At 42.1% G+C, this 26854-nt stretch overlaps 1 protein-coding gene across 5 annotated transcripts in view; it reads right to left on the bottom strand.

The window, feature by feature from the left end:
* Positions 1 to 26854, bottom strand: part of mef2cb (myocyte enhancer factor 2cb) — a 144802-nt gene extending 117948 nt beyond the window's left edge. For 2 of the 5 annotated variants that reach the window (XM_088376069.1, XM_088376070.1), the window contains exons 1-2: positions 26666 to 26851; positions 6687 to 6810 (exon numbers count right to left, since the gene is read on the bottom strand). The gene's annotated coding sequence lies outside the window, so the exon portion shown is untranslated. Of the gene's footprint in view, positions 1 to 6686; positions 6811 to 26665 lie in introns of all 5 variants that reach the window. The other 3 variants (XM_088376067.1, XM_088376068.1, XM_088376071.1) reach the window with 2 other exon arrangements.

Below are 26854 nucleotides of genomic sequence, written 5' to 3'. Positions count from 1 at the left end.
GTGTGTCAGAAGATCCCCAGGGTGTGTGTGGGCTAATTAGGGTGAAGCCGATCGGAGGGAAATACAGGTGTTAGCCAGACCGCACTCTCTGTGCAGAGTAATGACGGTACTGTACTGAAGCCCCCTCATCCTCACCAACCCTCCCCGCAGGGTAATTTGTCGCTACACCGTATAACCATGCATCTCTCTGCTCCACTTCTGTTTGCCTTTCATTAATTCCTTCCATACCGTTATTTGTTAGCATTATTTATGGCCCGGCACAAATATTAATGCCATTAGCCTGATGCACAACAAGAAGCCACCGGGGTCCTAATCAAAGACACGAGGGCCGGAATTGTTGAGTCTTTATCAGGTCAAGGTGGTCTATTCATGTTCGTGTCGTGTGCTACATTGTTTTAAATTAGAGACGTGCCGGTTGCCGACTCACTTGATTCTCTGGTGTCTGTGTTTTGTCCGACAAACTAGTATTTTTTTAATGAAGCGTCAGGCAGGCCAATGTTTTGACAAATAAGCTGCATTTCTGACAAGTATCATGCAAGGGATGACAAGAAAAGACAGATAAGACATGTTAAATACTAAGCTACCGTATTTTCCGGACTATAAGGCGCACCGGACGATAAGGCGCACTGTCGGCTTTTGAGAAAACTTTAGGTTTTTAGGTGCGCCTTATAGTCCAGAAAATACGGTAACCTAAGACTGACACGGCTAGTGCAATTAAGCTAGCATCCTCAAACTTCTGCTGCATTTTTTTTTTTATTCAATGACTCAGATTCCACTCGGTAATATGAAAATGGGTGTAAACTGTGTTCTCTATTGAGTACGAGGCCTGTGACTGACTGGCAACAAGTCCAGTGCGTTGTCTGCCTTTCCCACGCAATGCCTCGCACAGAAGTCCAACATCAATCAAAAATCATAAATCGAAAGCATCTATTAGCTGGCCATAATGTCAGGACTTGTACTGATTTTCCAGCAGCCTCCAGGCGAAATAGGGCGGGGTATCGTTGTAACTGAAATTAAGTCAAATGAAATGATGTTTAAAAGCGTGTGGCATGACAGTGCAAATCTAAGAAAAAAGACATGAGAGCGTCCCTCGGCTTCTTTCTTCTGATCATTAAATTATAACTAGGCTCAGAATAAAGAATTCATGAGCACAAATCGACAGAGCTGGAGGAACAGACAGTAAAGGGAGAGAGTAGAAAGGGTGAGTAATGGGAGGAGTGGGAGATGCAAAAAATGTTGAGACAACTGCAAGATCGACAGAGGATGAGAAAGTGTGCGTATGCTTCTGTTAAGTGCATAAGCGGCAATATGCACCCATCGAGGTGGAACTGGACGTGCTGAGAGAAGACTGTCCCGGGTCAAACCACATCACAATCACTTGGTTGACTCTTGTTCGCTCGAGCACAAAACAGCTGAGGGGAAAAACTGGGTGCGAAGCCTGAGTCAGCGCCATTTCGCCACTCCTAAAAATGCTTTCCATGCCACTGTGACGTTTTACATTGATGACGGAAAAAGAACTCTGTGATGAATATTGATCTCGTTTTACAAAACCGTAAATAGAGTGAATTGTATTTATTACGGAGGAGAAGTCCCAAGCCAGTTTTCTAAGTAAGAGTCAAAGCGTGCTGGCTTCAAATTGTTTTTTGTGACTCCCAGTTGAGGTTTACTGTAACTGTCATAAAAAAAAAAAAGGAATCGTAAATTAAAACCTGAAAATGTGATCAACAATATTTCGCACCTTATGGTGTTGCTGGTTAAATAAAATCTCAGCTGACTAAAATAAAAAGCAAAATGAAACCAATGTAAAACCAAAGCAAAACTAATGCAAAACCAAACCAAACAAAAACAGACAAAACAAAATAAAAAAAATATATAGTCCAATCCATTCTTGTTGCATTAGCGAACAGACGCCACCAAAATATGAGAAACGGCCGTATCTTTCATCGAAAATATATACTTTCCGCGATTCTTCCAAACTTTACAATATTTGCTGTTTAATTCTCATTGAAATCCAAAATGTGCATCAAAATAACTCCGGCGGTGGCTGAACAAACATTAATACATACGTGTAACAAATTACCTCCATCTCATTTTTAATTGACTAATTTATAATTTAACAGAAGCCATTAGGTTTGTGATGTCAGAGAGTGAAATATTGTAAGTCATTACTCTCCACCTGTGCTGTCCAAAGGGACATTAATGCTGTTGAGATTTGATGCCATCGGAAATAATATGCCGGGTGGAGATCATCCTCCAAAACAAATAATCCTTCTAAAACAGTGCAAACTATTATTGCATCTTCTTATTCTAGACTAGGAAATTATATTCTTTTAAACATAATCTGCATAAATGAGGCTGTTTTATTGTTTTCCCAACAAACTCCTACAGATACATATTAAAATAATTTGACGTGTTGTGCCATTGTGTCACTGAAACACAAAAATGTTATCTAAAAATCTGAAGTATATTTCTAAGTGCTGCTTTTTCCACTTTCACTCACTGTAATTGGTTAAAGTGAAATGTTTTATTAAGTGTCAAAAGCACCAGAGGGGCTTTAACGATACAATCTGTCACATGGGCTGCCAAGGCATGCGGAGAACAAAAAAAAATAAAAAATACCTTGCGCAGGTTACGTTACACAAATGAGTGGCTTGTTCATTTGTGCTCATTTTTTCATCATTTTCAAAAATCAATGGTTGCAGAATTCTAAGAAGCAGAAGTTTCAATTTACACAAAAAAAAAAAGGTGACAATGACGCCGTTCTTGCTTGTGCTCTCTCACGGTGCGTGGTGGTGAGAAACAAAGGGTGATATTCTCAGATATCATCCTATGTCACCATCGCATGTCTTTGTCTTGTAGGTGTTGGTCTTGAGATTTGATTCCGACAATACACGGAAAGAATAGGAACACCCCATTATCACATTTTTTCTGACATACCGCAGCAGATTTCATGTTTTTTTTCTCACAAAAAACTAAAGCAGTAGATGCAGGTGATGATGGAAACTACTTCATACAATTTAGGATTGTTTTTCTTTGACTGATGTGGCATATTTTTCCAGAAATTTGGATTCAACTCGAAATGATTTAACCCCAAGCATAGATAATGAGTAGATTTCATTGTATTACTGATTAAAAGTTTAAGTCGGGCCAAAGGTCGTGAACAAGTACGAGAGGGTGGTAAAATTTTCCAAGTTTAAAACATGAACAGGCATGATTTATAAAACACAGGCCTCTTTGTTTTTCCTTGTCAGATTCGATTCTCATCTCCAAAGCTTCGACTATCAAGCCTTTATATTCCATTTTGGGGGTGAAGACCCAAAGACGCCTCAAAGACAGCTTATAAAAATATTCATTAGCTGGGCTCTGCCTAATGTTTTCTCTGCATGGGTCTGTGTATTATCCGCACGCAGTCATTCCTCCTCCTGCCGCCTCTTCAACCACCTTCGTCGAGTCAACTGCATCCTCCTCCTTAGTAAGTTAGCAAGTTTCCACATTTAATCAAGGAAAATTGTTTTTTTAGCTACCGAGAGGTGCAAATGAATCCTGATTGGGATTCATCATGGTCCATTTAAAGGTATTTTGGTCACACACACAAAAAATGATAAGAGTACACTTAAATTTCTAGACTCAAACTGAACTGGAGTTTAACAGCCTTGAGTCTCAGACAAAGAATCGTGTCCAGATTGCAAAAATACTCACCACACACACTTAATTACATCTAAGTTTCATCACCATGTTGCAAGGTCACTACCTTTTTTCATACAAACAAAGCCTAAAAAAAGAGTGGCATGGATTATTTTTCTCAGATGCCGTTTCAAATGACGTACCTTCAAAAGCAAATCGCTTCCAATAACGACTGTTAGCCAGAAGCTGAGCTTCACTGTGTTTGTTCTGTCTGGTTAGTCCCAACTCAGCAAAAATGTAAAATGACATACGACGAGATAACTTAAAACATATTTCATGGCTTGTACTCCGCCAAAGAGATGTACAGCAAAGGTATTTTCCCTCCAGGAAAAGTCATCCAATTCAAACTGTGACAGTGAAGGAATTGGAAATTTCGCAGCACCAACACTTGATATGATTATTTCGACCGTTTCCTTCATAGTAAACGTACTTTGCCGGCGGATACAAGTTTGTAAATTCCTTGAAATGCTTTGGATGTTTCAATCCTTTCACAATAAGCGATTGTTTTCCTAATGATGCCCTCCACAAAGTACCCATCTGCAAACCTGTTGATACTGAACCGCCGCTATTGCAAAGGTGATCCTCTCAATTTAGTCTTGAGCTCAGACGTTAAGCTCCAACGTTAAGAAGAGCTGCTAAAAAAAGTGTTTGAATAAAAATATAGAGCACTTAATGCCATTGCTAATTTACGAGCAAAGGGCTCTTTTTTTTTTCCTTTCCTTCAATGTTTGGCTGGCAGTGGGACTATGCGTCTTGTAGCAAAGCGGTGATCCACTCCCCTGTCCTCAGTTTTGCCTCCCACCGTGCCCCTGCAGTGCAAGGGTTCATGGGAATGACCAATGGGAAGAAATGCTTTGCTCCTTCCCACAGCTACGAGACAGCTGTAATCCTTTCACTCTTTTTCCTAAATCAGTTCAAAACGCACACGCACAAACACGCACGCGCATTCTGAGCATGCTTGGGCTCAACGAAATTTGAAGGTACAACATGGAACACAGCTATTGAATTGATGGTGGGTTCGGCTTCGGCGTCCTAGAAAGCCTTTGAACATTAATCAAGTTGCCCTTTGGCGGCAAACTGTGGCCGCTGGCCTTTACCACTTACTAAGACAAAACACCCGTTACATAAATTGAACAGGTGGCTAAAGAATCACAAATGATTGGATCATTTTCCAATGATCCTTGTCGGGTTATCTGGATTTTCAATCCCACTCATGTTTCTCGCCCTCCGGTCTCAGAGGACCTCCGTGCAGTTTCCTCTCAATCTGCACCTCCTTTTGTTCAACTACAGCGCCTCCTTCTCGCACTGCGTGTTGCAAAGGATTTTGGGCATCGACTGTGGCTCAGAAGGTTGAGGGGGCTGAAAAAATGGAACAGAAGGCAAAGCGATGGGTGGAAAAAAAAATAAAAAAAAGGTGGGATGGTGCATAAGGAGGAGTGGGAGGAGAAGGAGCTATGAGTGTATAGTCCTCAGAGAAGGCCAGTGGAAGCCAAGCGTGTTCGTCTAAGGAAGTGGGAACTGTTTTACTTCAGCACCACAATGACTCCACATTGTTCGGAATCGTCGGCCAAGTTGCGAAAAGTCCTACGAGATGACAATTGCGCGAGGATTATTTTCTTTCGTGAACCTTGATGGCATGTGTCCCTATGGCAGTATAACGTCAAATGACCATTTAACATCAGAAGATTTTTTTTCGAGAAAAACAAACACTCTTTCAAAATGTAAATACATGTCCCATTAACTTTGATCTACGCAAAACTCTTACCTTAGCGGCCTTCGTTATAAGCGCCTCGCAAAAGTCATGAATAATAATGGGCCTCGGCTAGCGTAAGGCCAATGTCAGCATATTCGTTGCTTTTCACTTGATTCCCCGAGGATTAAGATAAGCCGCGGAATGACCACGGGGCTGTGAAGCAACCGTCTTTTACCACGAGAAGAAGAAAGCACGCTCTTATTGTACGCCATCTGCCTGCTTGAGCGTGGAGGCGTTAATGTCTCACTAATCACGTTAAGGCACGGCGCACGCCCAATCGTAAGGACGCAACAACACGACTATCCATCAGCTTCTTTTGCTCCAGAAGAAGCATTGTAGCGTCAGCACTTAAGAACAAAGATTTCTTGATGGGATGAGGGAGTACCATTTAGCCGCTATGGTCTCAACAGTAAGATCATCTGTTTAGCGCTAGAGGAAATTGGGGGGGGGGAAAAAAGAGACAATAAAAGAAAAAAAGGGGAGACAATCTACCCGAGAGTCAAGTCTTTAAGTAAGATCAATCTAAAGGCTCAATGTCGAGGAGCTTAGCGGAGGATAGCTTCTCAGAAGCGTGCTTGTCGTAGCCAAAGGAGAAAGGACTTAATGTATTCAAGAATTATGCATTTTTGCAGGAAGAAAAGAGTCGAGGAGGTGTCTGCCGTCTGTATTCCGTCACAAACACGACAATAATGAAGTCGGCGGGCGTTTGATTCAATGAAAACACCGCTTTGAGGAGATGACAAATTAAGAGAACCTTAATCACACGGCTTGGCTTTAGAAGAACGATGACATCGGGTAAATCTCCGCGCTTGCAAAAAGAGACGCAATCTCAATAGCATTAGTGTCAAGCGTCACTGTCACCTGTGTCACTTGCGTACAATTGCTTTCCTTGCGTCGAAACGTTCTCGTAGGTTCTTTGTTGACATCTCGGAGGCAGGCCCTGTCTCTTCTGCCTGCCCACTCGCTAATGCTACGTGGCAGAACAAAAGCCCATAGCGCTGGTGCCAAGGCTCATCCTGAAGGAAGTTCCTGGGCACCAAGGTAATATTACCGCTCTCGTCGGGAGACGGACGTCGGGAATGCAATTGTCATGTTTGCTTTGTTTGCCGTGCAGTTTCTTCTCTGCACGTCTGGCCTGTCTGTCCCATTCCTTCTCGCCTTTCTTATTTCACGTTTGCGCACCTCCCCCTCATACTCTCATATTCTCTGCTTGACATCTCGTTTGAGTTGTTTTCTCCGGCGCGCTCACCTTCTCTCTCTGCTTTTGTGTCTTTGATGGCATCACGGACGGATGGATGAATGACTGAAGCCATAAGGCTGATCCGCCCACATGCGCCGGCTGAGCTGTCCTGCTCTTGGATTCTCCAGCCCATCTGAAAGAGACGGCGGCGGGCTGAGTGTGACTCAGATGCTGAGGTGGGTGGTACGGGCACAGGTGGGTGGTTAAAAGAAAAAAAAAAATGCAGCATCTTCAACACGCTCACTTTCACTCGGGAGATACTCTGATGAGCGGCTGAAACGCGGCAAATTGGAGATGCGAACCGCTTTCAAATGTGATTTACGGTTCAAAGATCGTCGCTGTTGTATCTCTAGGTTGTTTTGGAGGAAAACCAAAAGCTCTCCATTTTTGATGCGCGGGAATAAAACGGCTAGTTATGTTAGCTCCCGCAGCTTCCGAGTCAAAATAGCACAAGCGAATCAGCATTATCATAATCAGTCAATCCGTGCCATGCTTCTTAGTTTCATATTTGCCACATCAAATGTTTACAGTGCAAATGCTTTCGTAATTTTATTAGCCGGCTGAACTGAGGCGGTGGAGGAACTTCAAAAGCATGGAAAGAAATTGGGCTTGGCCAAAAGAGATACGAAATTTCAAAGCTGGCATGAGAAGAACACTATCAATTGTGCGTCTGCGTGTTTTGATTTTTAGGATTTTGGAGGATACCAAATGGAAATCAAGGCACTGTTGGTCCATAAGCAAGTGAAGAGGTTTTAAATGGGCCCCGAGTTGTCCTATAGGCTTAGATTTTCATATGTGCCACGGGTAATTCTCTCTGGCAGGCTCAAGTGACTAAGTAACATTGTGTGCTCCGAGGCTAACTGCAACTGGCTTATCTTTGAATGTGATTATCTTTATATAATTTGGCTGTCTGTAAAGCAGAGAGTGAGTCACTATCTGAGGGCTATGGAATGTCTCTTCTCTGAACCACACATAACACAAAGCCTTCGGCTGGATAGTTTTATATTGAACTGACAGGTTTTTTTTTTTTTTCAACGTAAACGCTCAGATAATGGTTTAGCTGGCTGCTTTAGAAAAACAAGCATATATATATATATATATATATATACACATTAATGTTTTATTTTGCAATAATTCAATGTTCTTTAGGCTTTGGTTGACATGAATAAAACAATTTCAATTATTGAAAAAGTGAATGCAGTTACTACTTTCCTATTGAAAAATTGAATGCGTGTACTACTGTCCACTTGCAAGTAAGACCGATCACTTCAAATCACTTTTTAACCTCGATAATGTCTTTGGCTGTGTGCCCTCCAAATCAACTCGGGAAATAGGCAAACAAAACACCATAAGTTCATTTAACCACTGTTATTTTCTCATTTACAGTCGAAAGCTATTTTGGGGTCTGCTTCCAGCATTCTTACAAATCGATAGCCATCAATTAGAGGGAAGTTAGCGCCTTGACTCGAAGGAATTCGGTTTCCCCGAGGCCCATGCTGATGTGTGTAAAAAAAAAAAAAAAAAAAAAAGGGATTGAAGTCTGCTGTTCCTTCTGCCTGGAATCTGGTTTAAAAATTGGCTAAAATCAAGTGAGCTGACTTTGTAACGGTTTAAAGATTAATGCTTCAAACAAGTAAGACGTAATAGAAATAAAATAGTTGGTCTTTTTTTTTTTTTTCTTAATACTGATTTCAACAAGATGAGCGGTTTTGCAGCATAATTTTGCAAGTAATAAATAGTGGATAAATTACACAGAATATTTTGGCACCAGGATGCAATCTGGATCCTCAACATCACAGCTCCATGTCTGACAGAGACATCAGCAGAGCTTTCTACCTGACACCCACAACCATCTGTTGGGAGCCTGCGGTGGAGGGCCGTGCATTTGAGCCGTAATTGAGCCTGAAATGTGCTTAATAACGATTGTCCTGCCTAATACGCCACATCAGGAGCTCAGAGCGGCGTGACAACCTCGAGCAGCCGACACAGGCGGCCGAGCAGGCCGATAGGAAAGATGAGCAAAAAAAAACCCAATTGCTCTTTCTAATTAGTCTCAAATAATGAGAACAGCCCACATAAAATGCATCACTAAGAATCAGGCATAAAGAGAAGGGAATTTTGGTCTTTTTCCTTGATTGTGCGGTACTTAATAAATATAAAATAGTGAAGGCAATTATCCTACAATAAACTAGTAAAGAAAAAAAAAAGCAGCGTGTGTTCTTAGAAAAAGGACTTTAAACAAAGCAAGGCAGCAAATACGATCAAGATGGGACCATGCCAACTGCTAGCTTACGAAATACAGGTACCATGTCAAATGGCTGCGATTGGCTTTTTTTTTTCAAGTCACTTTGCAAGCAGACCGTTCTTTGCTTATTGCTAAAACCCCAAACCAAAGACTGACAAAATAGTAGCTGCATTTAAATAGAGCCATATATTCCAATTAGAATGAATCAGAGTTACCAATTAGACCAAAAATACTCCACAGAAACACCTCAACCGGATTTCAAAGGCAAAAAAAATCAAGTGGAACATCGAGGTTCACAGAGTTGACATATTCGTTTTCCCAATCCGAACAAGCATCATGTAAAGTTATATCAGAAGAGCCAAGCTGCGTTTGGTGTGTGCATCCTCGGTGCGGCATGTATACGGCAAATCGGGGCAGATGATGTAACGTGAACAAATAATAAGAAATCAGAATGACAAAAATCCCTTTTACTAATTGAGATGAATATTGCCGTTTTATCAAAATCAATTGTTTCAATCTTACCTACTCTGTGAACAAAACCCCTGGGAACAACTTCTCCGTGTTATTAATGAACGTAAAACGAATTGTCGCTATTTGCATGCGAGTCACCCTGACAAGAAGCCCCAGGCAAACACAAGGCCTTAACAGGAACTTGTCAACCGTGGGCTCCAGACAAAAGGCAGGCATCCTCCCAAACGGCACGGGGTACGCTCTGGGATCAGAGGGCGTGCTACCATGTCCAAAGTCCCTATTGCGGATTTAGCAAAACGCAAATTCCCCGCACCTGTCAAACAAAACGGGGAGTCAGTTTGACGATGTCACACTCTCTCGCCGCCCCTCGCCTGAGGTGTACGCGTAGGCTAATCATCACGGCTTCTGTTTCAGATCTACAGTATAATCACTCATTCGTCGTGACACCAAACACTGTGCTCTTGTGTTGTGTTTTGCTACAGCTCAAGACATTGGCTGTTTGTGGTTTGGGGAAAGGGTAATTGCCTGACAAGTGAAGTGAGTCATGAGGAAATGAGCATCCACTGAGAGTGAGGGGGGGGGGGAGAAAAATGGTTTACAAAGTAACTCATACACACAACAAGCGGAGCCTGCTGGTAGAGCATTACTTATTCCCTCTTAACTGCCTATCCTATTCATTTGACGTTGGGCTTACAGTGTGTGGGTGCCGCCGCCGCCGCCTCACGTGTAACACGCTCAGCGCTACCTAAATGTTACTCCGGGGACTCCGGGCTTCATAAGAGCAATCGCATGCATCACACAGACGGCATTTAAATACCAAATATTGCCCATTCGTTTCTCCCTGCGCAGCGCTGTGTTTAGTGCAAGCCGGGGGGATTTCAGCATGCAAACAGTCGGGACTGGAGAAAAGATAGGGAGAAGGTACAAATGAGAACAGAAAGTCCCCTGAGAACCCCCCCACTCCTTCTGGCACCCACTTTCATGGTGTGTTTATCGCTTTACTCTGTATGAATTGTCAACGCTCACATTGTATAACGTTTTGGATGTAAAGTGCGCAAAGTTCTAGAAGGCAGGAAAGAGTGGTCGGATTATTTTAGAGTGACTTCAGGTATGTTATGGAAAAAGTTGGGATGATGTTCTTAATTTACCAATATAGTATTGAAAAGGGAAACAACCCAGTAAAAGTACATTTGTTTTTAGATATCCATGCATAAAACGCACCTGATTCTAAGAGCGCCATATAGTCCTAAAAATACGATAACCTGTTCAAATGTTGCTAGCGGACGATGCAATACCTTAGTGTTTATTTTCGTACTTTCTACTATTATCTTCTGCTACATCTTCATGGGTTCAATAAAAGAACCCAATCACACATTAAAAAATACTTTGTGGAAAAATTCTATATTCGTTTCTTAACATGTTGTTATAAGAGCAACATTTTCATTTTTTTCCTTCTTCTACACTGACGAGTCACATGTAGGAGCAGAGCTGACAAATCTAGAAACAAGATGGACGTTCTGACCTTCCCCTGGCACGCCGCCTACGGCCTGAAACCAACTCAACATGACGGCTATCTGAAACCGCAGCGGGCGTAATTGCGCCTCCCGTCTAAGTATGATAAAGATATTCTTAAGGACCTTTTCTCTGTGCATCTCAGAGGCGCGACTCAACAAGAGGGCTCGTCCTCATCTAAGGATCCGGCCTCAAAGGTCTCTTGTGAGAGTCATAAATGTAATGAGACACTGTTAACTCAATTCCGTGAGGAAAAAAAAAAACAAGACTCAGCAGACGGATTAGCACGGCGTTGTCGGCTTTTGATTGCAAGTCCAAAGTGGAACGTGGTTGCTGGTTGACTTCAAAGTTGTTCCAATTTCAAAACAATATCACATAAAAGTAAATAGATGGAGTTCAATAAATTTGCCGTTTCCATCACTATGACGACAGTACAGCTTGGGAAACTCTCATACAAAACAGCTCACATAACATTGATGGTGGAAAGCCACTCCAGAGACTTAAAAAAAACAACTCAATTTTTCATATGCCCTTTTTCCCGCATCTCTATAACCTGAATCAGACAAATCGTCCTGATCCAAAAGTTCTAGCGAGGTGTAGCGCAGTCAAGGGTCATTGTTCAGATGTCCTGACACGTACTGTACACAACCTGCTCAGCATGCACAACACTAACAAAGAATTGTCGCTTTAACGTGTGTCATACTACCCTTTGAGAAGACCTCTTTCACAAAGAACAACACGTGGCACGTTCGAGAGGCTGAGGTCACGCTAAACTGTGTCACAGTAAGCCTACGAAGCAAACAAGGTGGGCCTATTATTTATACACGCGTGGACACAGTGGCGCTAAGCTTTGCAGAGAAGTTGAGCAAAAAAAAAAAAAAAAAGGTCACACTTTTTGTCCTACTCTTGAACATCACAATCTGGCACATCGAATTAGACCCTCATTTTTACTTTCTCTCTGTTGATGTACAGGTTGCCTTCTTATTTTGCAAAAGTGCTGTACATAACTTTTTGTACTTCCATCTGGACACCCAATGAGCATGCTGCTTCGGTTTAAAAACATTTAAATCTCTGGTATTTCCTATGATGGAAAATATATTATTGCATAATAAAATATAAAAAAGTAAAAATATCACTTTATCATTATTATTAAACATAAATAATATTGTATATATTTGTCCTCAGAGGTTCCTTTGTATTTGAATGTGAATAAAATAACTGGCCATATATTTACAGGATAAGTTGAGTATTCACATTCCAAGTGGGTTTTTTTCCTAAGTTATGCTAAAACATACCTCAATCATCTATACATCTGGCACTACTCTCGGTCCTTCTTGGGGACTAAACAACAAAATGGATCCCACCAAAAAGCCTGCACTTCACACCTGACATAGGGGAGGGGGGGTGATATAAATACCTGCCAAATCATCAAATGTCCACTACATGAGATGGGGGAGAGGGCAATCAGGTGAATAATGGCCTTGGTTTTTACACAAGGGTCTGCAGCACTGGTTGCCATCAGTAGTAATGTCCACCTTGAACAACTCTTACTGTGCTGTTTGATCAATGCCGCCTGATGGGAAGAGAGAGGAAAAAAAAAAAAAAAAGAAAATCAAGCCCATAAACAGGCCCTTGGATGCTAAAAGGGGAGCGAGACCTGAGGGAGCAAGTGTTGCAATGTATGCTAAGAGGTGTATTGACGGCTGTATTCCCACAAGAACAAGTGGAGACCCTATAGGGTTAGGGTTAGGGTCAAACTCGAGGCCCGGGGGCCAGACGCGGCCCGCCACATCATTTACGGTGGCCCGCAAAGACAAATTGTGCATCGAATGTATGTGTTGCAAGGTTGATAGTCATAAAAAATATCCCCCTTATGCAAATGTAATTCAGATAAAGAATGTCCATCATTATTATAATCATCGAACCCACAACCTCAGAGCTGCGAGGCAAACACGCAAACCGGTGCTCCACCGTGCCGCCAGATTAAGAACGTATCAAGCGTTAACATCACAGACAGACAGATACGACCTTTTTGTTTGTCTTTTAAATCATCCTTCCATGGTTGAAAAGTTCATCTCTACAAATGGAAGTGGGAATGTCGACGACTCTTGAAGCTGAGAACAGCGGCAGAAGAAAGACAAGCGAGTACGAAAATGGGAAGAAAAAAACCAAAAAAAAAGACGCAGCAGCGAAGTTTCTCTTCTCGGCTAAGAAGGCGGCATGTTTCTGTGTCGCTGTTTTCCCTTTTCATGGCAAAGGGAGAAGAGCCAAGGTCGAGCGTGTCAGTGTGAGTCAAGCCTGAAAGTGTGAAGCCTCCAATTAGACATAGCCTGGGGTCTGACTCCAAAAGACAAGGATAACATACACCCATCCGCGAAAATGTGCCAAACAACGCATAGTGCAAACACACACACACACACACACACACACACATCTTCACATCCCTGTTTTACATGAAATGCATCTTGATGCCACAGCTGTTTGCACCCCATCTATCATCTCCAGCAAGCAACAGGCACAATTATTAACAAGCAAAATCTGTCATGGCCTATTAACGCAAGAAGGAACCTGCGAAAGCAAGTAAACAATTTATTAACGCACGCTTCATGTATCCAATTATGTATACGAAAAAAAAATATTTATAATTTCACAGTCTATTTACACTTAATCCAAAACACTGTTTAACCATAATAGTATTGATTATTAAATTCATGGCAGTAGGGCGTTGCATCATTTTTACTTTTTCTTCTGTATACATGACATGCACCGTCAGGTTTATTTCCAAGCCGCAATTCTCTTAAGAAGAAATTTATATAAACTTAATTCACAAGTATTGCTTTGGGGCAGTAATAATGTTTGTGGATATAGTAGACCATAGTATCTATCTATCTATCTATCTATCTATCTATCTATCTATCTATCTATCCATCTGGTGTCAAACTCAAGGCCCGGGGGCCAGATAGGGCCCACCTCATCATTTTATGTGGCCTGAAGACAAATTGTGCATCAAATTCGTGTGTCATTACTAGAATTGCAAATTGTCTTCACTTTTGATATCTTTTTTTTTTTAATATTTGACCAGTTTTTACTCGTCTGATTTGAAAACAAGTTATTTGTCAGTTTGTTTTGTAACTTTTACTGTATATTATGGAGGTGCTCATCCATCCATCTATCTATCTATCTATCTATCTATCTATCTATCTATCTATCTATCTATCTATCTATCTATCTATCTATCTATCTATCTATCTATCTATCTATCTATCTATCTATCTATCTATCCACACACACATATGCATATAGCTTTGAGCGACTGCATTGTTATTGTTTAGATGCCAAGACTTCAACGACAACGCGCACCTTGGGTCCACCTTAATCGTGCAATTTATTCTCCACTTGACTGGAGTGGCGGCATATCTGAAGCTTGATTGTGCCTCCAGTTCCACCTCAGAACGCAAAAAAAAAAATTCAAATAAATCAACCGGTAGTTTATGGTGCTAGTTTCAGCAAGTAACAATGTCGATAGATGTAATGACATTAGAGAAGAAAGAAAATGTGAATAGGAAGCAGCAAAGGATGATAACGATAGGAGTCATGAAATCTACATGCGGAGGAGCAATTTTAGGGAAGCGAGAGTGGGAACGGATTTTGCCTACTGGTCTGCGGCTGCCTGTGTCAGGGGTACAAGTGACCCAAAACCAGATACACTCCCTGCTGTCGTGCATCTCCAGAGACCTTCAGTCCGCCGACCTAATTTATTAAAGATTGATCTTCTTCCAGACTCTGGATGTGATCTCTGCGCCACTTTCACTAGCTCATAAATTTGGACTGGAACTTTTCAAGTCTCAATGAACATAGGAGCTGAAAACGAAAGCAAAAATATTTATTCCGTATGTTCTCGTCTATAATCACTCAGGTAATTGTGTTGGCTGTAGCACATAGCATTTGAAAAAAATGCTGCATCGGGAAAAGCAAAATGCATGTTATTTTAGTGAAGCATTCCTGCCACATCATGTAAGTGTACTAGACAGTTGCAACCACACTATAAATAAGAAAATGTCAACTTTTTGCTCAGCCTGCACAAAACCTCGGCCATAATACTGCAGTACAAAATTAGACGGGACTTCTCTTTCCATTTTCACTCGGGTTTTATGAACAAACAGTAGTTAGGGACAATATGATCCTCATGAGATTGCATCACATTTGCAGGGACGTTCAAAACGCTACATTTTGGTTTTTTTGAGTCCAACTTAAAAAAGGTGCAGTAAACCTGTGAAGAAAGCTCGGGAGATTGAACAATCCTCTGTAGTCCTTAACTACGCTGGGCTGTCCAAGGAGCACGAGTTAGACTGAGTGGCCCTTCTCCAGCACGTTGAATAATGAATTAGAGGCTGATATCCTGTGACGGAGACTGGGAGAGAGCACTTCCTCCCTGGGCCAGAGTGGGGCTTGAATACACGTGAATAATACATGCTCAAAAGTGGCTCCGTCCAAATGACTCAGTACGAGGAGTCAAGTGCAAGATTCCGTAGTTATGAAAATATTACAGAATGAAAAGAAAGGTGAGAAGATTAGGAAATGAAGTCAGTTGTTGACAACTTTAGATTTTATTTTAAATGATATGGCTTTTTCTATTTACTTCAATGGTGAATTTTATTTTAGGGACCGTTTTCGCAGAGTCACTCACTTGAACCAGTTCACGCAAGTGCCCCCCCATCGGGAAAAAATCACTGTCACCATCTAAACAACAAAATGTGTCCTCTGACATTTGTTCATCAGACAATTATAATACTTTGGAATAATCATAAATGAATTGCTGCATAACTGTTTTCTCTTATGGATTCAGAGGATCAAGATTGCGAGACCTCATGGTCAACCTAAAAAGGTACTCAAGAACATAAAAAAAATGGAGCCACGATATCCACCACATCTCCGCACGAGCATTAAACAATGCAAAAAACTAATATGTAGCTTTGATACACAACTAACCCATTTGTGACAAATCAAATAAACCAGTCTGTTCCGCCCGACATCCACAAAACAGTTCAACCTTATTCCTCAGTTTCCTCTTTCTACGTTTCATCCAGGGATTCTGGTAACATGGATATGGAAAACTATAATAACCATGGCACCTGTCTGTTGAAAAAAAAACAAATTCCCTTTGACAGATTTATAACATATTTACTTATCTTTATACAGATGTCAATTTACACTTGCAGTCCTCCCACATGAGCAAACGGGGGGCCCCCTCTCCTTCCCGGGGCCGAGTCAGCCTCCGAAAAAGCTTCAAACCGCAGGCTCCCACTCGGCCCCAGCGCGCCCAAGCTAACCGCTAATCCATGTGTTTGATACATTAGACGCTCTGGTTGGCTTTGTTCTGCTGGGATGTGTTGTCCGTTCCCCTTGCCAAGTCCCACTCTCTCCACTTCCTCTCCCGCTCCCACCGCGGGCCGGCGGATTACGCCGGAGTCCACGAGATTTGTTTAATTGTGTTTAATTAGGGACGGTTCAAGACAGAGTCACAAAGATCAGGCTGTGTGAGCGACTTTTTCAGGCCTCCCCTCTTACACTGCCTGGAAATGGTTGGCGAAAACCCGATCATCAGATCTTTCGCCTCTTTATGCTTCCGAACGGGCTTGAGGGAGTCGTAGCTCACGATGCATTTATGTAGTGTTTAAGTAAATTGTGGGTCAGGGACACTTTGCTTTGGCAAGATGGAATGTGTTCCCACTCAAATAAATTCTCCCCTGACAAACATTAAGAGCAAGAGAGTCTTTTGCTCTCGTCAGTCGAGAACTCCGCATGGCTTCGAGGCGGTGATAAGAAGAAGCGCAAACGTCTGATTTATATTTACATCCAAGTGAATTAACACAGACAATAATGTTTTGGAACATTAAAGTGATTTTAGTAACTATTTGCCCAATCAGCTATTTTTAAAGAATTCAAAAATGTTCATTTAAGCCTCTGTCCATATACAACCGTTGGATTATTGGTTCTTCAAATGATCTACTGCGCAACATCTGTGTAACTTCAAGAAAAAAAAAGTTTCATCGCGTCGGACTATAGATGGAAGAAATGAATAGGACTTTATAATTCATCACCACGTCGGCGTCGCGAAACAGTGAACACCACATATCCATTTGCATCATCCTAACATCTCGGTCCTCTGTCATTGCCGACATTAACAATTGAGCTGCAACACCTTTTGGAAATCTCAGCAACCTCAAGAATGACCTTACTCGCTTCTCACTGATATGATGGAGATGCTTTAGTCTGTTTTGTATAGAAAACAATTAGTAGTTATTTCATCCAAGTAGCATACGGCTCAAGGTTAGATAAATTAGCTTGGTTGCAAATACCGGCGAATGCTAGTTAGGGTTACAGACATGTTCAAGCAAATCACCGGGATTGAAAATATGTCACGCACGAGTAAATCATATAATTGGTAAACCCGAGGTGAAATCATTGTGGAGCGGAGTGAAGACATGCCAGACTTGTCATTGGCCTTACAGCCATTTTAATCTGGCATCTAGTCAATCTTAAAGTCACGATTTACAAGTTCAAAGAAATGAGTCACTTTTTTTAAATTAATACAACATGATGCTCCCAATTTCTGGGAAAATATGAGTATAAAAAAGGCTCGATCTTCAACAGCGCAAATAAAAAAAAATTAATTGCCAAAATAATCTGCTGTGTATATGTGAAGAGAACTGTTGGAACCAAAGCAGTTTAAAATGTCTCATCCTATATCGGAAACGATATCGCCACGAAGTAGGACATATTGTGAAGTGCGCTGGCCCGACTGCACGGGTTCTAAGTGGGACACTGGCAGACTGAAATTAAAGAGAGGGCGACAGCAGTTGCATGCATGCACAAAACATTGAGGCCGGTTGCCTAGTCACAGCGGAACAAAGCGCTGCATCCTGGTCCCGCAGAGATGCTGACTCAGCCAAATCCCTCAATTGCAGCCTGCACTTGGCCTCCAGGAACACAATCTGACCCACATACAACTCCATGAGAAGTATCGTGCGGCAAGTTGAGCCCAACACCTTTCCGAAAAGATCGATCGACACATGTTACCACCCCTTCAAAATCTGGAACTTTAATCAGCGGAATTCATTTACAAATGAAAATAATTTGAAGACTAACAGGAGACTGTTTGTGTGACCACGTAGTTAAATCATCTCATTTGAACAGAATCGGTGTAATTGTCTTTGAAGCTTGCTGTTAATTGAGTAAATTGGTTTGATTTCAGCCCGAACGTACTGAATGTTTATCAAGCGTCGGACAAGAAGGAGGAACAGGCCGTAAGCTTCCCGCCTGTGGCAAGTGACCGCGCGGCAATCGCCTCCAATTAACCCGCTCCAAAAAGGAAAAATACTGCAAACAGACAAGGGCCTGGATCTTTTCTATTTAGAGGTGCACAGCCAAGGCTCTGCTCTGACCTTTTTCTATTCACGTTGCACCTTAGAAGGCAGCGCTTGTACAATGGCAATATCCCGGCGAGAGGTTAGGCACACTTAATGTGTTCTTCCCTTGAGAAAATATTTGCCCGCGCAGCACAGTTCAGGACATCTCGGTGAAAATGGTTGAAATTGCCTCAAACTGATGTTGAAGCCGTGGCCCCGGCCGGCCGGGATGAGCGTTTAAAAATGATTCTCACTTTGTTTTTGTATTTTTACAGGATTCAACAAGTAGTGTTTTGGGGAAACTGTTTTTGAAATGCACCAAAAGGAAATTTTTTGCCTGGAACTGAAAACGGAAAACGAGGTAACCACGGGCAAAACTGAAACATTAGAAAAAATAATACCGTTTAAAAAATAAATAACTAATCTCCGCTGTATCATTTTTTTGCAATTTCTTTGCTCCCTTCTGAGGTTATTTCCTAAATGCTGAACCACTTTTCCACCAAATTTTTTTGTGCATCGCAACACTAACTGAATTATAGGATAATCTTTTCCTTAACCTTGAATGACTCAAGGACCATTTCCTACAATTACATTTTTTCTGCTTGTCACAATAAATTAATTACATGATTTTTTTTCAAAGCAAATTACTGGATTGGATTCAAATATGTTGCAAAACTTCAACTGGAAAATTAGGCACGCTGGAAAAACCTCAGGCATGCCAACAAACAATAATATCACAAAACTAAACATAGCAAAACAAAAGTAAAGTTAACATAACGTGCCAATTAATTGATAATGGTCTTCCCGAGAAGCCTTCCGCGTGTAATATTATTCTGAAGGACATCTTTGCTTCCTTTCAATCAATAATTCAAGGTGTTGTTGGAGCAGTGAGTAAACAGGATCCAGATCTAATCGGATAACTTGACCTCCATTATGACATCATGAAGGTCATCGATTGGCAGCGGACCATCGGCGTCTGTCGAGTACATTCGGCGGCGGTTCATTTTAATACGCAACCTTACGTGGTTGTCGATGGAGAGCGTTTGAGTACCCGCAGCTTCGAAAGATGGCCACTCGGCGCTGTAGCTCGATTGAAACTATTTAAAGCGTGTTTTAAGAGCGCTCCTCGGCTAATGCAAAACATCAAACAGGTAATGAGTGACATCATATAAACACTTTAGGTAAGACGACTTGAACTGTTTTATTTCTTCGTCTGAAGCGTGGTCGCTTATGTGTACTTTTCCACGCCAGGTTGAATCAAAGTCCTCGAGGAAAAGGGTCATCTGGAGTCTGTAAGGGAAAAGTCGTCTTAATTGTGAAAACTAACACTAACAACCTGCGCTGTGTTCTCCGAGGCGAGCACGTCTGCTTCATTTTGTTGTCAAGTTGCACGGAGAGAAACAACATGAACTTGTATCAGAGAAGATGGGCGATATTGTTAAGCGTTTGCCAGGCCGTGACGGAGAACAGAAGAGTCTGTGTGAGCTGCCTTTTATTCCGACCCCCCACCCCTGAATCCTATGAAAAATGAACAAGGCAAACAGAGATGGGGTTGATGCGCGGACCTTGCTCCTCTCTGACTAACCGCTACACGTCCAGTAGCATTACTTATTCATAAGGCATAGCGTGTAAGTGGCGGAGCGGCCTCGCTCGCTTCCCTCCGTGCCATAAGGGCACTTTCATCACAAGCCCTGTTTACATTTCCACCGCCATGAGAGGAATGATAACAAAAAGGGATCTCCAATAAAGTTACAGTGTCCAGAGTTGCGGCCAGACGGCGATCATAATGAAGGCTCTGATGAAGAGTACAAGTCGTTGGCCCGAGCTGGTAATGTTCAAAGTTATTGCAGAAGACCAGTTGAATCTTTTTCAGGAGGTCCCCGCATTGCTTGTAAAAATTTACAGAGCGAAAGAGACGCAGTGTGATTTTATATTTTTTTTTCCAGGTCCGATACCGATTATTAGTGGTTGACCAATAATTGGATATCTGGGGCTGAAATTCATTATTTGTAAGAGGGATTATTGATGTAAAAAACGTACAATTTAGCATAGAGATTCCACTGGACCACTTTATATTTCAAAAATAAAACAATGAATATTTAACAAAATTGCACAGTACAAAGTACTCTACAAGTATTTTAGCCATGCCACAAAAACAAAACCTGACTGATTTATTAACATTAAAAATTCAGATTGGTGGACTATATCCTCATTAATCATGTAGATATAATTGACAGAATTCAAACAAAATAATTTCAGCCAATTCCAGACACACTGCAAACCAGTCAAAATAGAAATATTGCAAACCTAATCACAAATTTCTCCATAAGGACGCTTTGAAGCCTTTCATTTAAAAAGCATTAGCATCAAAGTAAGTGGGAGGATTCACTGTTCCAGAGTAAACAAAGCGCTGTGACAAGCTAATACCCTTTGCTATTGTTTTTTTAACACAAAGGAAAAGATGACAAATGGATTAAGAATGAACTGCCGGTGGCATTTTATATGAACCCTTCAAACGCAAACCATGCATTCCTTTAAGAATAAATAATAATAATAAATTTGCCTTGTGCAAAAATCGTGATGCAAGTCGCTGCCATGTTTTTGTGGTTCAATCATAAAACAAAACGAACAATAAAGTACACTATATTGTATCAAACCGAAACCAAGTCAGACAATTGATTAGCAGCCACTGTAATTCTTCGTCGTGGGTTCACTTCAAGTCAAGTTGAGCCACCTAACATGTTTTAGAATTGGAATACCAGCCGGAGTCCCCAAATAAAGCCCACAAAAGGGGAAAGCCTACACAGGAGGGCCCGAGCCAAGATTAGAACCCAGCGCTTGTCGACTGCGGTGGTTCGTATAAGAAGGCAGACGTTGGAACCGCAACTCCACCCTGCTGCCGACATGATTCCATTTTGCATGCGCAACATGTATTTTGAATTCGAAGAACTGCGCCGCCTATATTATTCCCCACGTGTAAAAATGTTTTTGAATGAGAGCAACTTGGAAATGGTCACTGATCAACTTCAGAGCTTTCAATAAAGTTCCGAATGCGCAGCATTGCTCCTTTAGGGTAATGTAGGTCACATTTTCCTCCAACGAGGCCAGACTGGCCCAATCTCTGGATGCCACTAAACACAGAGCTTGCACTACCTCATGGGATCCCACTCTGACAGATGTTGAGCCAGGGAAGCCTCAAACATCTTACCATACTGCATCACTGTCTGGAACCTCCATCCCCAGACCACGCCTCATAGACCCTGCCTCAGGCCAGACCAGAACTGTGATCCAAGCCAGACCTTTTTGACAAGTCCACCCTGCATCCTCATCAGATCTCTCTCTTTCTCTCTCAGCGCTGGAGTATACTATACAGCTTGAGAGGAGGCTTTGCTGCCCGCGTCCTTGCCACGGCCATCTGCTCGAAGAATGGCTGTGTGCATCTGCCAGTCAGCAAGCCGCTGTCGCAAAAGACAGCGCTGTCCAAAAAAACACTGTGCCGTGGCACGGATCCCTAACACGCTGTCACGGCGCCGTCCGGCGTGATTGATCTGCTCCATTTAGTTGGAGCAACCGAACCGGGAGGAGGCCTGGTCATTCTTTGGCCCCCTCGACTGCCCTCGCATTACAATCGGCGGGACTTCCCAGCTCGAAAACCTGCCAGCTGGCCCAGAGTCTTAACACGCTTATCTATTTTGGTGCTTCAACCCTTAAGTGAGTCTGCATCATCATTTTTGATTTTGCAAAAAAACCTTTCGTCGGTTCGGTTCTACGTCACAGCTTTTGGGAGCCGATCAAAACGAACGATGGGAAACCGACACGGGCTGCTACATTTTCGGTATTGGAAGTCATTTAAGGTCGACGTGATTTGTTGTCGTGGGTCTGAATTGCTTTCAAGCTTTAACAGCGACCAAAGAGGCAGCAGACCTTTTAGTTCGAGGCCACGAGTGAGAGGAGAAATGGACTGGCGAGCTGAGTGGTTGTTGGGAAACTTGCGTGTCCTCACGCTTCAATATTTTAAAAGACCTGAGCTTTTTTTTTTTTTTTTTTATCTAACTTTCAGGACATTCTTTGACTTTCACGACACTTTGGGCATGTTTTTCTTCTCCCGGGTCTCCCATCCTACTCTCTCTACAGTTAGTTTGATCTTCAGACACAAAAATTGCAATTTAACATGAAGAGATCGAGTGATTTTTTTTTTTTGGTCAGCATTTTTTCACCCTATCTTTTACCCGAACTAGAGCCGCACTGCGGTGTGACAAGCAAAGCAAACTCTTGATCCGACTGAGGAAGTTGGAACGTGCGGCTGTGAGCCGTCCAAGGACCACCACCATGGGAATTTTACGCAAAGGCTTGGCTCGGACCATTGTGGGAGTGCAGTGACAGTTGGGGGACTTTTCTCATGTGAAAACGACCCAGTCATGCCATAGAAAAACACAGCGCTCCAAACAAAGAGCAACCGTGACCTGATAATAGGGCACCCTGAGTTTGATCATTTTAAAAAGTCCTGACAGAGCCCTCCTTTTTTTTGTATTCATCTTGCAGTCGGGTTAATTAAGATTTTTTTTCCCCTCCTTCCAAATTCCCCTGAATATAATCACACGGGCAGCAAGGTAACACGAGCTCTTATTTTTTCTTCGCTGACGCTAACCATGCTGCAAAGTCGTTTTAAGCGCGTCTCCAACAGTGACATCTCATCACGGCAGAGTATAAAATGGTTCCCGAAGTTGAATGAGACTCAAACAAAAGCAGGAGGGAATTAGCGCATGTGAGGCACATTTCCAGAAAGTGTTTATGTTCTTCTTAAAGCCTTTCTCTGGCAGAAGCGATTACATGAACGTCTCCTACTTATTTGTTTTCATCTGAACATTTGGCTGAGGGGTTTATCCATCTTGACAAGCACATAATATGGCTTTTGGTGCTGTGAGGGAAAAATGAGCCTGATTGGAGAAGAGAGAGAGCGAGAGAGGGAGAGAGAGAGAACGTTAAAACAGAGGCTCTGTGGTGCGGTTTTATCACTTTGCGTGCTCTCTCCTTCCACTCCTTAACACCACGCAAAGATGTGTTGAAAGATCACAATAATCCCCTCGAAATGACATTAGGCCTTACTTTTTTTTTTTTTTTTTCCCTCTTTGAGTAGGTGGAATGTATCCGAGCCAAATTACCGAAGACACTCTAGGGTGTTGGGAGCGATGTGATAAACGCAAAGTTCCCAATGTAAATTTGATTAAGTCGAAAAAGTATAAATACGACGTCTTTTCGGGATGCCGTGCTAAGCCAATTAGGGACAGTAAGTGAATTTGGGCTCATGGGATACTTTCTCAGTTGTCAACATTTTGAAGTTTGAAATGTTTTTTTTACAGTTAACTTTTTTTTGCACGCTTGAAAATTTCCTGGAAATGCTTTCGGGTTCTTGCAATACAGAACAAACAGGTCAAGCAGACCTTAGTAAAGAAATAAATGTCCTCTGACATACCTTCTCAACAACTTGACCATGACTTGAAACACATTTCACATTCTAGAATGCAGACTTCTCCCTCCCAGCAAGTGAACATTATAGAAAGAGCACCAAAGTGCTCATTTCTACCAGATCAAATGGGGAGCCGGCGAGGCTGAAGTGTACAGCTACTCAAAATAATAGACCGCTGACTTCTTTTTTTTTTTCCTTTTACCGAGTTACCTGCCTAGATTTGCGCCGAGCGAATGTCTGACACCGTTCTTGCAACAGGCCACACGGATTTGTGTGTTGCTTTGTGTTAGCTCATCCACTTCCCTTGCTGTGCAGACATGTTGGATAATTAGCCACCTTATCAGCCTGGGACACGGCCATTCTCCTGACAGGTCATGCAGCCCAGGACCAGCAGGAGGTAAGGAGCAAAGGGGGTGCATGGGAGGGGGGTGATGATAAGGCCACACCAGGCGAGAGACAAGCAGCAAAGAGCAAGTTGGAGAGTGAAAATGAAGGGAAGGAATGAAAGATGGAATGGCGAGACAGAGAGAGGAGAAGATGGAGAGATGAAGCAGTTAAAAAGGGGAAGACAGTTAGGCCCCGCAAGGACAGAGCAGCTGCTCTGGCCTATCAGCTCTTCCATGAGATCTTGGCACTCATTAGCATAAATTCAAATGACAAATGTGGCCCGCTTTGGCAAAGACTAATTAATTCACAGAGGGGGGAAACTCACCAGAGTAAGAATTCAAATCATTCAATGCCACGGGCGCGAACAAGTGTTAGGAGAGATGATTTGGACCACTATTGTTTTTGGGAATTAGGACTGATCCCTAACATGACCTGCTCATGTTTTCATTGGAGTATTTGCAAGTTTTAAACAGCCGGCGTTATATTTTTGGGATTGAATTCAGTATATTTCCTCGCATATAGAAACACTCGTGACTTCTAATAAGAGGAACAATAGGCTGGAAAAGATTGTGACCGCTCCTGAGTAGGAGCAGGGATAGGATAAGTGCGCTCCCTTGTGTTCACAAGCGCAATTACTTCTCTTGCCCCTGCTTCATATTGATTTCATTTGAGCACTCATTGCAGACCAGTGCAACCACGAGGTCACATACAAGCAAATAAATATATATATATTGATGTTGATCATAATGTACAACATTCATAGGCATATTATTATAAATAAAAACTATTTTAATTACTAGAGTAGGAAACAAGATTAGAACAATACAAATTTTAGTCAGCCATATCATTATTAGTATAAAAAACTATTTTAGTTACTAGAGTAGGAAACTAGAGATTAGAACAATGTAAATTTGCCATTAATTTTATGTGATGTCAGTGCTCGTGGTATCGGTGCTTGGTATCGCTATTGGTACTGATGACTGGTCAACAATTTAGTACTAAAAGTGGGATCGAACATCCCGACTACAAAAAGAAGTCAAAAGTCCCAAACGATCCATTTGAACAAAATTATAAATGTCAAGATTCCGTTCCAATTTATGTAATCTTTGTTTCCTCTTTGCAGCCGAGTTCCAACATCTGGCCCTCATCACGTTCAGGCTCTCCTAGTAACCGTGCAGGAGCGTGCTTCCATTCCATCCCTCAGCGCTCGCTTCATCTACATCTCTTCACTGGTCCAAAAAAAGGCACCAAGCTCAACCAGGTGCAACCATTTGCAACAGCTAACCCCTCCGTTAAAGAGTTTAACAGTTGCCCGAGAGCCCTCCCAGCTAAACCAGGCTTTTCCTGCGCCATAATTACATCAAAACAGAACATGTTGTGCAGCGTGAGGACTATTTATACATCCCAATCCCGAGAGCCAGCTTTCGCTGCTTCTGTTTCCAAGGAACATCTTTCCGTGCAAGGAGTAAAGCGGTGGCGGTTAGCAGGAGTAGTGCGATTCTCCAGGTGGCATGAGGGGGGGGGGGGGGGGGGGGGGGGTTGCTGCCATTGCCCATTACCAATTATCCCCAGACTCCTTTACGCCTGAAAAAAGCATTAGAACTCCTCACTGGACATATGTGGAGCGCTTTTGGTCTTGACAGCAATGGACAGTTTAAGGGATTTGAAGGCAAACCCTGGGCCGGCCAGTCAACCGCTGTTTGAAAAAGCCACAACTATTAAAGGGCTACTATTCATATCTTCTGGACAATTTCCATACTAGAAGAGTTCTCTGTTCAAAACGACAACATGTTCCTTGTTGCAAAGATCACAAAATCGTGCAATGTTCCGAGCGCTGATGGGCAATTACACTGCAGAGTCATTTATTTATCTTAGACCAGAGCTACCATGGCAATGACATTTGTCACATGGGGAGTAGCACGCTGTGATTGAAGTAAGGCGTCTAAATGGACACGCTTGCCAAGTGAAATAAGTCTTGGGGTTCTTTTGTCGCTGCAGCAGCAAGCCCTACAATTCACCAACAAAGGGGTTCTAATGAAAGCATTAAGGAAATATTAAAAGTTTAGTTTTGCAGATATGGCCTTGTGGGGGTCGAGGGCAGACATGAAGTGACTACAACAGATTTCTATTATGATCAGACCTCTTTTTATTAAACACAAGACTGGAGTCAAATTACAGACCTCATACAAAACTCTAAAAAGTGATTTCCCCACTCAAGTAAAATGCTGCATGACGTTAGACGTCCTCATTGTATAATTAGTATCACTACACAACTGTTTTTAACATCACTACCATGTCTTTAAAAAAAAAAAAAAACTGTTTGACTAATACAAGCTGCCAAAATATGAGCTGCATTGAAACGTCAGGTGATCCTACGAATCTTAAAGGCCAATTTATCATCACTTTTTTTTAACAATACGTTGCAAACGCTTTGCATCATCAGCTATTAAATTTGTTGCATATGCATGAAAAACGTAGAATACGAAATAAAGCTTACCTTGCATGACGAGCTCCATTCCTGCAGCGACGTTGACAAAAACGCAAAAATAATCATAATAATTAACTATAGCGTTACCTTCATTACTATTTGCACATAGGGCTGTGACGCGTAACGCTGCACTGTAACTTTTAAGAAGCGTTACACAACAATCCGTTCGCTTTAGTACCAGCTGACGTTACTGTCAAT

The sequence above is a fragment of the Syngnathus floridae genome, chromosome 5, assembly GCF_059516105.1.
Source record: "Syngnathus floridae isolate MCC-2025c chromosome 5, RoL_Sflo_1.0, whole genome shotgun sequence".
NCBI classification, from domain to species: Eukaryota; Metazoa; Chordata; class Actinopteri; order Syngnathiformes; family Syngnathidae; genus Syngnathus; species Syngnathus floridae.
The sequence above is the reverse complement of the archived record's forward strand: the minus strand, read 5'-3'. Positions and strand labels throughout refer to the sequence as shown.